We start from the raw sequence: 13,724 nt of genomic DNA, 5'->3' as shown, positions 1-13,724 counted from the left end.
TGTCCTATTCAAGCAGCTTATTTTGTAGTTTGGCATTTAGCCCGTATCGCTTATTCTTGAAAAGGAGACAGTTATCCAGTAATAGGAAAATCCATTAACTATAAACTTCCTATTTAATTAATGGTTGCATTATTCATTGTGTGTTATTGGTCCAAAGGACACTCACAGTTGTTATTGTCATTTTCAAAGCGTTTGATCCTATTTGATGTAAATATCGACGACGAGTAAACCAATACTCTCTGGCCTTTCATGCATCTTTTGCAATTCAGCACTTCTTTCTTCTCCACTAAATGCAAGTTCTGGCGCCAAGCACATTAGCTTCATATTTCCGAGCTAATGCTGAGGTAGAAACAACACCCGATTGCCTTTTCCTCCTATTATAAATCAATGGCTTCCCCCTTCTCCATTGATCACAGTATTGGTGCTGAACAAACCTTGCAGTACTAAAATAAATTTCTAAGAAAACTCCTATTTATAGGAGCACAGAGCTTTTACAAAATAAAACTTTTCCGGACTCTTGTAATCCATTAAACTGTTGTCATAGCTTCACGTTCAAATGTTTTGATAACCGCACGAAATACATTGGACTTCGAAATATGCTGAAGGGGATTACTGATTATAAGATAATAAACCGGCTGTTATTCTCTGACCAGTTTTTATTCGGGATTAAACGCTAACTGCCCTTCTGTTGAAAGGCCTTTACCACTGTCTCCTCTGGTACTGTGAAAAGAATCGAACCCAGATCTCTCCAAACAAAGGGTGGCGTTTTCATCAAGTACACATCATCCAAAACCCATGGCAAAAGTTAAGATAAAAATAACTTTAACAAAGTTCAATAGTCTTGACCATTCCATAGTTTCGACGAAACATTAGTTACGTATATTGGAAATATAAAATGCAATCAGTTAAGATAATTCGTTACTTTCGTAGCCAATATTAATATGTCGTGACACATTAAGACAAAATTTAACTGGAACATTAAGCTCGCACTAGGCCGAAATATATTCCGCAAAAGCACAGCTAGCTATTTGTAATATAAATGTGCTTTTCTCGGTCTGTCAAAAATTAAGTGATTTTGTAACACTGATTATTCGCTGTTCCATCATAGGAATGATGGCCGCCACTCACGTGGTCATCTCGAGGAAAGTTTGGATTTTGTGTATTAGACAAAGGCACCTTCGGGAATGTTTGGGGAGCAGGCCGTAATAAAGATAACTGGACTTTTTCTAATTGTATGGGTTCCTAGGAGAAGTGTCTTCATTCTGCCATCTCTTCCTTCCCCGTGTGCATTTCCTTTGTTTATGGCTGGCGCGCAGGACTATCTTGATCTGAAGTTTGTTTGTTTCTGTACTTGAATCAGTACGAAAAAATCCCGACTGGTCTGTGGTTTGTTTTGACTAGCGGTTATTTATCTTGCGCATGCATTATCCTGTTCTTGCAGCCGCGTGGGTTGTGCAGAACAGAAATCGTATTGATTTCTTTGAAAAATGGTTAAGTTTAAGACAACTTTGAAAAAGATGATTGGTCAATAAATCTGGATACTTTTGAAATCTTAGCAGTAGAAGAAAAATAAAGGTTACGTTTCGAAGAAAGAATGGAGGTTTATATAATGTTCTTATAAAAATATAATCAAATATATACGAAGAGAATACTGAAAATATCTTGGGATTAGAACTAGGCCTCGTATTTCAAATAAAAATTCAATTTAGACATAGGAAAAATAACGCGTTAAGTAAAATATATCTTGTTATATAATCTCGAAACCAAATATTTGCAGAGAAATAAAACGGGTCTCAAGTTTTCTAAGAAACATTCGGTTATGGCTTTATAAGCCGCACTGTTTATACGCTGAGAAGCAACTACCGGCGTGACTTGATGGTTTTGAAGAATACGAAATAGCTGCTCGACTTTCTAGCACATTTAGTGAAGTTGTCAGTGAAGGAAATAAAATTAAAGTTCTAATAAAACCAGACGGGAAAATTCAAAGTGGCTGATGGAATTCAGTGCTTGGTAGGAAACTTAGAATTGGCAAATGCTACCTTAAGAAAAAAATGGTTAAATGCACCATTTTGCGAGGATTCTCCGAAAAAGGGTACATAATTTTGCTGCCCTTAATGAACAGTTATCAAAAATAGTGTATAGTAACTATACACTATTTTGGATATAAAATGTTTAACCATACTATAGTTAAACATTTCTATTTGTATCAGCGTTGTTGCCAACGGCTCAGGTTTCGCAATACTAAATTACCCAACTTGACATTATTTAATCTCGTGAGCGACACTGCAGTTGGCTTTCTAGTATTCACGCAGTAAACGAAAAAGTAGACCAACTACTCATAGTTCATTTAATTTGGGATCAAATCTTAATTACCTCACATTCAAATGGATATATATTTTAAATTTTATTATTAAAAAAAAAACGTATTAGAATACCTAACCTCAGTGTCATAGTTGTATGAAATGCACTCTCGATATTCTATTTTTTTTTTTTTCCCTCTACGATACGCTAACCGCAATAAGTATTTTTAAATGCATGTCCTTAAAACATCCAATTTAGTGAATAAAGTTTTCAGGCCAGTTTCATGACATCTAAATAATAAACATTTTTTTCTAAATAAAATGTTTCCATTTCAAACATGTTTGAATTAAACCGAACTATACTTAATTAGGGAATTATAATGAGAAAGTTGAGTTTAATTAAGGAAAATTACATAAAATTCAGTTAAATTTTTAGATGTTTTTTAAATGTATTACAAGCGCATACGAATGAGTCATGAATTTCCTCTCACGTGATTTCAGCAAGTGCAGAATGCGCATATATATAACAACTTTGCGTGTAGTTCAGGGTGACAATTTGCAATTATTGATTCACCAAATAGCAAATTGAAGTTCAACATTACATAAACTATGTTTGTTATATTTTTTCTCGCTGACAGCAAATGATATATTCCTCTTTGTTTCGTTTAATCGATTGAACCTTTAAATCGCTGGGAAAGTTATTCAGAAACCAATTATAAGTTATTTATATCCGTAGTTGTGGAAATATTATTTGAAGCTAAGAAAACGTTAAATTCACCTTCCTTTATTTTCCATCTTAAGGATTTCAATAGTGGGCAACCAAAATTTCTCAGAATTAATGAATGCACTTTTATTGCTTCTGAAAACAAGCGGTTGAATGTGTCGATGGTGGAGTCTCAAATACAGTATTAAAAAAAATGGATGTTGAACATTTGTCATATTTCATTGAAAGTCCTTGGATTTAAAATCGCATCAGAGTCTTCGACAAGCATTATATACGCTATTTTCTTTATTTTACTTATATTTTGGTACATTAAGATTTGCTTTTTTTATACAATCAAATTGCTTTATTGTTCTAACTTCGGTGAAGTCCGTTTGGTCTGCAGCAATTCAATGCTGTTCCTTCATGGTGGTGAGTTATTATTAGCCTTGGACATTGCCTCCAGCTAAAAGACAGCGGACTCTGCAGGAAAAAAATATCTGAGTAGTGAACTATCATAGGCGGAGTGTGGAGTCCGTCAGGAGAAAGGAAAGATCTCTGTAGTACCAGTAGAGGGGGTGGTCGGGTTTCAGAAACGAAGTCTTCTTCTCTTTTATTTCTTGCAATATGCCATCTCCGCGATGTTTTCTGAGTTATGTCACGCAGGAATCCAACATCTCTTCTTTTCGGAGTCCAGCCTCAATAATCAGCTACTACATTGTATTTGGACAGAACCTAATGATAAGGTTTCGGGTCTATTGACGAACAACCTTGCGGCCGCAGAGGGAGTATGTATCGATTTAAAATTAAAGAGCTACCAGCAAAACTCAATCAAAATGACAGATTGCATTGAGGTAAAGACAATTCCCCCCCCCCTCAAAAAAAGAGTTTTAGATTTCCTTCAACGATGTTCGTTTCCACTCAGCAAAACCTGTTACATTTCTTAACAGAATTCAAATTTCATCTTCGAGTACCATTCATCTCATTTTTTCTTCTAAAAGGTGGCCTTTGTGCATATGTCTTCCCGCTAATGTACGATCCCCGAGAATTTTTAACTTAGTCACCTTTTTTCGATCTTCTTTCGCTAAAAGCCCGTCTGTCCTACTGTTCAAGCACACCCAAGGAAACCAAAAGTTCAAAAAGCCATTTTGAACTTTTGGTTTCCTTTCTTTGAATGTTAAGTTTCTTCAGTCCAACTTTCCCAACGGTGAAGTCATCTTTCTTGAATATTTTAATAGCCATATTTCCAATAGGCTTTCTCACTACTGACTTTTCTAAGCATACTGTGGATGTTGCTTGTTCTTTCGGTAATTCAGAAAAAAAAATCAAATCTATTGATAATTTCTTCCGTCATAGAGTGAAACCATACAGCCATTTTCACTGTTGTCGTCTGCTATAAGTCATAATCTTCGTGATTTCTGTGTGGGGGGGGCATAGAAAAATTAACCGCAGATCTCCATCTGACTATGTTCTGTGGCTTCTTTCTTCACTCGCGTGACTATCTTTCTCTGACCTTCTTGCTCTATCACAGTTTCTCAAAGTGTGGTACGCGAAAGGTCGTTAGAGGGTACGTGGCAATTTTCAGCTATGCATAATTAAAGGAGTCATTATATTTTTCAATAAACAGTACAATTAGAGACAACCTGGATAAAACGGCACTAACTAATGAATCACATCCCCTCTCCAACAGAAACTGCTGTGTAGACCAAGCAAAACCATATGTTGCCGGTGGAACATATGGTTTTGCTCGACACCACCCCCGTCGTGAACGTGTTAAAACTAAGAAATATATAGTGAATATGTTTCAGATATTATGGAATTCGGTTGGAGGGAATTAGCATTTCAACTCAACTGTCGAAATGCTAATTTGTCTTTGGTTCGCGCAATCTTTTGTTAATACCGCACCAATCATATGCAGTTCTTCGCTGCTCTACTTATCAAGTCTTGTAAATTACTCTTAATTTTTGCTTGAAATAATGGGAAAGATGACGCTATTTGGGTAGATGATTTTGACGCTGCACACAAAGATACTGTTCTCGATGCCAAAAGTAGTGATAGAGAGTAGGAGCTGCTTAGTAAGTCGCACGATTTTCATTTTTTTCTGAAAACTTTAGTTTTCAAAAATTCCCGCACGTATCTCGCAACACGATTTTTTAGCTTTAATTTTGGGAAAAAAGTTAGTTATATTCGAATAAATACAGTATTTTTTTTATCTTTCAATTTCTTAGGTATGGATCATTGATTAAAGATTGGATTTATAAAACCCCCAAAAGAGAGCAATACAACAGATACAAGTATCTGTAAGCAACAAGAAAACGTTGATATTGCATTTTAATTAATATTTTTAATTAATTTATTTTAAATTAATTAATGACTTTATTTTTAAATTAATTAATTAGGAGTACTTTGTAATAATGAAAATTTAAGAAGGGGTACGCGGATATCTGAAGTTTGAGAAACACTGCGCTATCATAAACATGTTTGGTCTACCTTTCCTTTTCTCCCCTTGGGGATGTCTATCCAGAGCGTATTTAACCTTGGGTTTTTCTGGTTTTTTTATATGTCCTATATTCACTTTCTTTGATTAATATCGTACATTATGGTTTTTGTTTATTTTCCCCCATATAAGTGAAATTCTCAGGTATTTCATTTATATACACTTATTTGTAATTTATTTCTAGCTACGCTTGTTGTTGCCCATGTTTTTGAACCATGGAGCAAAACTGATTTGACTTTTGCGTATCAATACAATCAGATTATAATAATATAATCTGATTGAATTGATAAGATTATTTTCTTTATTTCAACAATTTCCCAAAACACATTTTGTTTTTGCGCTTTTCATAATATATTTTATAGTCTTCTGCACTTCCTTATTTATTATCGCCAAAGTTTCGCCATCTAATCCTATGTTATCCTTTTGTTGTTTATTTTCATCATCTTTGCCTTTCGTTTATTTATTTTAAGCCATCTATCGATGTCTCTTCATTTGGTTTCATCGTTTTCTCTTTCGTATGTTGTTGTGCGTGTAGACACGTGCAAAATCTAAATCATTCAATTGATCTGTTAGGTCCCAATATATTCCTTTTGAATTTTTTTATCGCATTCCTTATGACCCGGTCTACCCCAATTAGGAATATCTTTGGGGAGAGCATGCAACCCAGCCTGACTTCTGTTTTAAATTCGAACTTCTCTGAAAGCTCTGCTTGTTGGATAAAATTTGTTTTTTGTTTTTCATTTTTTTTAGTTAAATTAACAATTTACACATTATGCCATTACGAAATTAACTTCCACATGACTTCTCTCTATCTGTACTGTCAAAAGCCTTTTGAAAATCAATATAAACGTTTCAGTTTTATTCTGTAAATAATCTAAGTGTTGCTATTCGATCTATACATGATCTACTGGCTCTGAATCCTGTTTCTCTTTACTCTTCATCCTAGCATGATTCGTATTAGTATTTTATTTGCACTTAATGATAATAATTTATCTCCCGTTGCTGCAATGGGTTATAACTCTTTTCTTTGTATGCATTTTCAACAATATTCCGCTCTTCTAACCATTCTTCTTAAATTCATATTTCATTAAGAAATGAATAATATATGTAAACTGCTTAAATCTGTACCTTTTTTAAAATGCTTCCTTTATTTCGTTGGTTTCATTTCTCAGATATTTCCATTTCAGGATTTTCTCAAATCATTTGTTTAAAATATACTCAATCTTATTTTTTTTTGGTTATTTATTTATTTTCCCCTTTATATCTAATAAGATCTTCTCTTTTTGTTGCGTGCTATTTTCTCTAATTTCTTTTTGCTGCACTTTTGTGATTTCTCTTAATCTTCGTTGTCTTATTTGTAGCATAGCATTATTTTCTTCTTGTATTATTATTTTATTTATCTTTTCTGTTTTTCTGCGCTCTCCTGATATCTCGTTTTAATATCTGGCCGTATTTCTTCGACACACGTAGCTTTATGTTCCTTCTGCATGAGTGCCTCATATCTATTTCTAGTCTACATTGAATACTTATTTTCAATTTCCATATTTCTAAGTTAATTTATATTGTCTGTTTTATTTATTTTTCCATTTCCTTTATGGCCATCAGTCTTATTTTTACTTTTCCCATTAGTAAGAAATGATCTGTATAGGCCTCCGGCTCCTGTCATTGGTTTCGCATCCCGGAGGGATGGATCCTTTCCATCGTTGTACCATTATGTGGTGTATTTGATTTTTTTATATGGTCACATCTATATTTCCTTACGGATGTCTGTTTGTGTAAAGATTGATCCTCCTATTATTAGTTCATTCATCACGCAAAATTCCAAACGTCTCTCCTTTTCCGATCGCTTCCTTTTTTTGACATTACTGTGATGATATTTCTTGAATTTGTTTCATCCATTATACTTTTTTGCATATCATAAAATTCCCATTTCTGTTCTTCTTTTCTGCACTTTTATTGTTAGCAACACATAATTATTATTGGCAACTTGTAGAATTGCGAGTTAAATCTTGCCTTCACTGACGATATCTTTCTGTGAATGGACTGCGTGTCTTACTTTTCTTGACATCATAACTGCTTTTCCCTTTGTATGCTTTCTACGTTTCGGTTATATTATTGTTTCTTCAGGAATATTTCAGTCCTACATGCCTACATTTTTCTGGCTACAGTCGCTGCTTTGGTTGTTTCATATATCGTAGAGGGTCTTTCGATTCGAACATTTGTACTGAACGTGTCACTGAAACAATTCTTAATGGAATTCCCAAATGCACTTTAAAATGCCTGTCCCTTATTCACTTTCACTGAAATCTTCATCTTCCTTAGTTGTTTATACCAAAGTCTGAAATAGTTACAAGCAAATTATTGCACAAAATTGATTTGGAATGTTCCGAAAGCAGGAAACTTGTATTGTGTCCAATGGAAATCACGTTTCCTTGATCTCTTACAGAAGCTAATTTCCGCATCATTTGTCTAATCCTGTTTCCACCTTTTGTGCACACTCGTTTTCTATGGAAAAATCCGTATTCTTGGATTCTTATTTTGATCCAGTTCTCACATCGATGAATTTTAATTTACCATTCGAAACACATCGACATTCATCAACTCTTCAATTGTTTTCCGCCAGAAAGAAAGAATAGAAAGAAACTTATCCAGACTTGTTGGACAAGTCCTCATAAAACGAGGACTTCTCTAACTTGAAGGCTACGGAATTAACTCGTGCCAGAAATTACACTCGAAATCAAGATGCTACATTACAGTATCGGTGCTTATTCCCCAGAGGAGGGAAAAGAATAAAGTGATGAATTTTATAAAAAAAAATTACAGAATATGATTGATAAACAAACAAGATTATTTATTACTAGTAGGACGTTTAAATGTCAGAAGAGGAATCAGAAAATTCCAAACTAACACGGGTAGATTTGGCGAAGATCATAATGAATGCAAATTTCGAGATTTTCTCATTTATAAATACAAAAAATAAATATAAATAAACAATTGTACAAAAATTCAAGTAAAACATTTATTGGAAGACTCCTGAAATTCTTTACTAAGGTTTAGATTTCTTGGAAAAACCACGAACTCTTACGAAAAAGGCACTGGTTATTCTAATTTTTTTAAAAAAAGAAATAGATTATTATCATCGCCATAAGGGAATTAGTTCACTAAATGCCGCTTTAAAATATATGTAAGGATATTGTTTATCTTCTCTTTTGAGAAGATACATTGTAAAGGGTAAACTGCCAGAAGAACGTTCAGAAAAGACCAATCTTACGTAGACTATTTTCACTTTAAAATAGCTTATAAAGCTCACGCTAAGAAAGTGGCTGATAATGATAATTAAAAGATGAAATGGAACGAAAAATTAAAATAAGAAAAGAGACTGGAGCTGCAGTCAAAGGAAGTCCTCTTCTATATCTAAGAAATATACCCAAGAAAGAAACTAACAGTCAAATAAGAACAAGCATCAGAATGGAAAGACAATGTGATGAGGATGCAGCAGGGATGAATCCTGTCACCTCTAGTTACTTCTACTTTATTATATATAGAATTATTAAACTCTAGAAAAAGCATATCATTTGATATGCAAATAAATTCACCGAAAAAAGATAAATACACTTAGTTGCATTAGCTGCATCAGAAAGATAATTTACTAAGATCATTAAATAAAATTTAAGATCAGTGTAACATGAGAATACCTGAAGTAGAAACACAAAATAATGGCCTTCAAAGGAGAAAATCCAGTGAGGAATAAAATAGCGGTAGATAATAAAATATTAGAATAAGTAAATATTTTCAGATACTTAGGATGTGATTATATGGCATAAATGATATATTTAAGCCATCCCTGATGTACAAAAACACCAGAATGAGACCAGATAACGTTCCGTCTAGACCAGCTTTATTAGATGAAACATGAATAATAAAAAAAGACGAATGAAAAACAGATTCAAACTGCGGAAATAGCACGTGGAACCATAAAACAAATGAAATATTACAACCCATGAAAGTAAAACCAATAAAGTATTACACAAGTAAACATAAACAAAATTCTATAGAACATCTAAAGGCGAATGGCCAACAGCCGACTACCAAACTTACTGCATAGGTATAAAATAAACAGAAGAACCGAAAGACCAAGAAAACGAAGTAATGAGAGTGGAATATGCCACGATACGAAGAAGTTGATTCCTGCTCTATTTCTTCGTTTAAGTTTCCTTTTCGACTGGTATCTATCCCGCAACTTGGAAATTGGCACCAGATTAGCCTAGTTCACATTCACCGTCTCAAATGCGCCTGGACAAAGGCTGGTATCGCTAAGGCACTGACTTCTTTAAGAATTCGTGGCCAATTTTTTTCCGCATATTGCGAGTGATGCTGTATGGGTCATTATTCTGAAACTGACTTCATATTCAGTCCACAGATTTTCTGAATGACAGCGCTCTGCACTCCCATTTGGACAAACCTTTCACTACACAATCATATTCTGGAGAAGCTGAACCTCAACATCCCTAAATCGCGATTTCAAAGAAGTCTGCAATGAAAACCTTGCCACTTTCCTCAAGAGTCGCTTTAAGTCGGAAGTCCCTTATCATCTTATCATTCGCGTTATAGACGGGATTAGATCACTGGTTATTCCAAACAGAGGGCATCGTAAATCCCGACTGGGTTACGAAGGCTCCCATCTTTCTTACTATAAACATATTACAAATATTACCCCCCAATAACCAAAAATTAGGTTTCCATACAAATCTCAAATGCGTCCAAACACTCAATATTTCTTACTCTACGAGTGGTTCCACCTTAAAATGTTTGGTTCAGTACGAAAGAAGGCAGTTGAGTTTATTAATGACTTCATTCATTTCGCTCTCTTTTTGCACAGACGTTGAACCTATTTATGCTTTTGCATTTATTGCAAACAGTTCATCATAATTAGAATTTCCTCACTCTCTTCTTAATCTGTTAAAACATGTAGCAGTTGTTCAATATTCCATCACGGCTCAAATACAAACTCAGAGAACAAATGTTTCTTCTTCATTCATTTTTTATTTTAGAAGTTACCCTCTTATGTACTAAAATATTATGTTAACAGTTTTCCAATTCCCCCTGAACGTTCTCTACTCATTCGCGTGAACAACCAACCTCTCCTGTATGAATAGTGTTTAGAGTGTCACGTTCTGGGAATGACACGACTCTCTAAGCGGTATCTACTTTTCTGGTGAGTAACTAATTGTGAATAACACTGAATCAAGAATGCCAGATTGGAATTGACCTTCATCTCTAGTGGATGTTTCAGGTGCTGAAATTGATTATTAGGCCTTTCGGAGAAGGATCATTTAGAAGAGCCGCATATTATGAAGACCTCACACTCCATACACGTATAAATGTTCCTATTATTTTATCGCATTTTTAATAAACGAAGTCAGTTATTTATAAAATAACTAAGTGTTTATTGTGTACCTGATACGGGTCGTCGCCATTTACCGTTCCAGTGTTTACTCTAATATTGTCGGTAGTTATAATAAAATGTTGTGATCCTATCCAGGGTGGTTGACTACCATGATGTGACTCATGGTTAACTACGGGAGTAACGACATTTGTACTTTTACACAATGGGAGACCTCGTTCTATAAATTTAAAGCTTTGCTTATACTTTCCAACAAGCATTTTTTTTCCATCGCTTTCTTGCATTTTATGCCATCAAATAAACAAGTCTCCAAAGATTAAACCAACAACATAATGCTTTTTCTTATCTCACTGGGCGTAATCAAAACTAAACACGTCCCACAAGCAACATTTACTCTTAACATGCTTGTGATTGCTAGCCGTCGGTCGATGTTTCTTTTTTCATTTTCTTTCTTTTTTTCTTTTAAGCGACTTGTTCGGTTATTCCTGGAGGACTGCATCAAGAAAAAAAAGCTAAAAACTGTTTACTCGCATTCTTCACTGTTTCAGACTTGATGTTTCTGATGTAACACAAGAAAATCTGTCCTTGGGTTATCTACGGCCACGTTGGGCATTGCTCAAAACCCCACTTCGTGCCGTGGTGAGTTGATGTGTGTAGTTTGGCCGGAATACTGTCGGGATACGAAGGACTAATAGCAAATGCTCACAAGCATCTACCGAGATATGTCAGGGAATATCGACTGCGGCTTTAAATTGCACATTAATTTATGAATCGTCACCTTACGGTTGTGACGTCAGAAAAGTATTTTCTTTCTTTGTGCCTTCCGATAATCTTAATTTTATCCCTCCAGAATAAAAACGCAGTTCCATCTTTGAATTGTAAGTTCTGATTATTAACGTTTTCACTACTACTTCAAGCTATCGGCAAAAATGCTGATGTAAAGTTACTTTATTCTTATCATTCTTTAAACACGTGCTTGAACATAACTCGAATGCCCGATACCTGCAAATACGCATCCGATTTTCTAAATAGAAGTTTAAAGTAGTGAGGAGTATAACTAAGTGGTTGGGTATATACCTATTTCTACAGATGAAAGTAATTGCCGAAAGATGTGTCTTTATTATTTGACATCGTCCTTCAAGTGTTAGAAAGAAATGCTATAGCTTAAAAAGCAAACAAACTCGCTCAAATTCAAAGGTTTTATTTTTTTTTCAAACTCATTAGAAACACTGTGGTACAGTATCCGAAATTCAATACGTTTTTGTTTCCAATTATTTAAGCGCTTTCTATATTTTTATTTAAAGATCGTGGTTATTGACTATTTTGCCCTGATTTATGTAAAGGCCGTTTTTCCTAAGAAAGGCAGTTTTTGGCGGAATGTTACGCGCAATAAAAGAAAGAGGAAGACAATAGACTAAGACGAAGACTAAATAAAGCCGACTTTGAGCCAGACAAGCAGATTTATGGAGCGGAAGTACTACTGTCATTGCTATGCTTAAAAGAAATGCTTTCATTTTATTGTCCGTTATTGATTACATTTATATTCTCATGTTACATTTTATTTTCTTATAACAAAGCGGGGACATGCTCACATAATGGATGAAACACATGCTTTGTTAGATCTGACCGAGTTGGATCAATGAAGAAATGCTTGCTATTCGTCGAAGAATGCATCTAAACGATGCATGCAGTTTGGGATTAAAACAAATGATAACAAAAGAACATCTGAAGAGGCGTGATGGTTTTTGTGTGTTGGAAGAGGAGAGAATTAGCACACTTAAATAGAGAAAAGTTGACGAAAAATATGCAAACTTTATATCCGTAGCATAAGATGATTTGGTTAAAAAATTGCACGAATATCATTTGAATAAGTACCAATAGACGAAGCAGAGAAAACCGCTATTCAGATAATGATCAAACTCATAGAAAAAAATGGACGGTGGGGGTCAAGTTATTCTTTGATTGCAGCGAAAGTTGAAAGGACTGAGAAAAGACTACTGATATGCATGCGAATACCAAAGAGAATCAAAAGATAAGATATATCTACATTATTTAAGAATGAGAAAAAATGATTGTGTGGTATGCAGAGGGAAAAGGCGTTCCAGATGGATGCACATCGGATCAGCGAAATGGATTACTGAATTAATAATGAAAACTAGAGGGAATGAAATTGAGTCTATTACGAAAGTATGATAGGAATGACATGAGAAGAAGGGTTATTATTGCCAATAATTCTATAGATTGGTTTCATAGGCGACATATTAATGATGTGTTTATATGTAGGTTTTACGATCTCGCACATGTCGGGTTGATACTTATGTAATTCTCCACCCACGTTGTCTCAGTCTAGAGAATAAAACAGTATTTTGTAGGGCAATTCACTCAGCGAGTTCAATTCAGTAAGTAGAAAGGTGGTCTGACAGTGGATAACGGAAATCATCCACCAACTAACATTTACAAACAACCATGCTGAAGAGTGTGACTGGAACGCGTAGACCGTTGGTTGGAGAGCAGGTTCATCATACATTCAGCCAAGTAAACTGCTTAGATTGAGACTCGCGTAGCGATAAACTTTAGAATTTTGGGATCGGATAATTGATGCCAGTGGAAACTGTTGGAAAAATTCGGATAAATGTTACAAGCCAGTCAATAAGGTATCTATTAGTATGGGTGGATTATTATGCCTGTTCAATGATATCAGAAATATTATCAACAAAGAAAAGGAGTCGCTAGCATTACTCAGTAAAATTTTCCCAAAGCTTACTGTCTGAAGTGAGACCTAGTTTAGCGAAGGTTGACCGTATGCACTATTTCAAAACTACA

Source organism: Typopeltis vanoorti, chromosome 9 (genome assembly GCF_054136105.1).
Source record: "Typopeltis vanoorti isolate ZY-2024b chromosome 9, IOZ_Tvanoo_1.0, whole genome shotgun sequence".
Taxonomy (NCBI): domain Eukaryota; kingdom Metazoa; phylum Arthropoda; class Arachnida; order Uropygi; family Thelyphonidae; genus Typopeltis; species Typopeltis vanoorti.
This window is presented reverse-complemented; position numbering follows the sequence as displayed.